Raw genomic sequence first — 1,373 nt, 5'->3', positions numbered from 1 at the left:
CATGCGCATTGATAGGTCACGAGACCTAAAAACGAGTCTAATAGGGGCAGAAAGGCACAAAAAAGCGAGTCTAACAGAGGGCAGAAGGGCAGAAAAACGGGAAAAAACGAGCCGAACGGGGGAAGAAGGGCACAAAAAACGGGTCTAACAGGGCCAGAAATGCACAAAAAAGCAAGTCTAAGGTAACTGTTTCCAGTTTAGTCTTTCTTAAAGAGTCGCCATGATCAACCTCAAAACTTGCCTTCAGCCTACACCCAGCAGGTGGGTAATTTGATTTTCCTCAACTATCAGCATCAAGTGCCCGGCTAGCTCAGTCGGTAGAGCATGAGACTCTTAATCTCAGGGTCGTGGGTTCGAGCCCCACGTTGGGCGCATGTAATTTTTGTGCTCCTCCACATTTTTTTTATTTTTCCTAGTTCTCAATAATGTATGCTCTGTTCTCAGATGTGCTAGGCAATAGCATCGCAAAATAGATGATTTATACTTTTATGAAGAATAAGAGATCGTGGCTGCGGGGGGACTGGCCAGACCAGAAGGGATTGCTAGCCATCTCCTATGCAGTATCGCCTCTGTCGCGGCAGCTTGTTGAAGTGATTTAGGGTTATGAAACAGCTCTTCGTCTTCTATTTACGCGCGTAAAAACAAGCGTTAAAACCAGACTTCCCAAATTGCTGCATCCCCGGCAGATGCACACAATCTGTGCTGGTGGTGAAGGTCCGGTCAGGGGATGTTTTGGGGTGAATTGACCAAGCGGGGTCTGGGGACCGACTCTATGACAGACAAGAAAGTGCTGAATTGAAAGGGTTAATTATTTATGCTTAAGATTTTTAAAGGTGATGAGCATAGACATGTGACCTGAAGCAGGTGATGCAACAAAGAGCTTCATGATCGACGGCAAGTGAAGGGTTAAAGAGTGTACGCGCCATTTGTATAGGGTGGAGGGGAGACAAACCAGAACACAAAGGGTTAAGGAACATCTGGTGACGGGACATGCTTCGTCATACGGAGCTGTGCCCGGCCCCTCTGGTTGGTGATGAAGAAAGCGGGAGGATAAGATGCTGAGTGCCACTCGTACCCGCTTTGAGGGTCAAGTACAGAACTCCAGGAACTCAGTATCCAGGCAATGTATTGCTATCAAGAAGTGCCGGTACTATACATTTTGGAAGTAAATACACATTTATATAAAAATAAATAAATACATTAATACATAAAAATAAAGAAGTGCCGGTACTTTCCCATTAAACGACAGTGTTAGGGACAAGGCGGTCACTAACATGCAGTTTGCACCAGTACTGAAAAGAGCTGATTCTCTCCCTTTCAAATGAAAGACTTTCAGGTACTCAGTGCCTGCAATGAAGCATCCTTGAATGGAC

The 1,373-nt window shown here is 45.4% G+C and overlaps 1 non-coding gene across 1 annotated transcript; it reads left to right on the top strand.

The window, feature by feature from the left end:
• The first annotated feature begins 299 nt into the window (after positions 1-299).
• On the top strand, positions 300-372 carry TRNAK-CUU (transfer RNA lysine (anticodon CUU)). Its single transcript has one exon. It is a non-coding gene; the product is annotated as a tRNA-Lys (tRNA).
• Positions 373-1,373: the final 1,001 nt, after the last annotated feature.

The sequence above is a fragment of the Lissotriton helveticus genome, chromosome 12 (genome assembly GCF_964261635.1).
Source record: "Lissotriton helveticus chromosome 12, aLisHel1.1, whole genome shotgun sequence".
Lineage (NCBI taxonomy): Eukaryota > Metazoa > Chordata > Amphibia > Caudata > Salamandridae > Lissotriton > Lissotriton helveticus.
The sequence above is the reverse complement of the archived record's forward strand: the minus strand, read 5'-3'. Positions and strand labels throughout refer to the sequence as shown.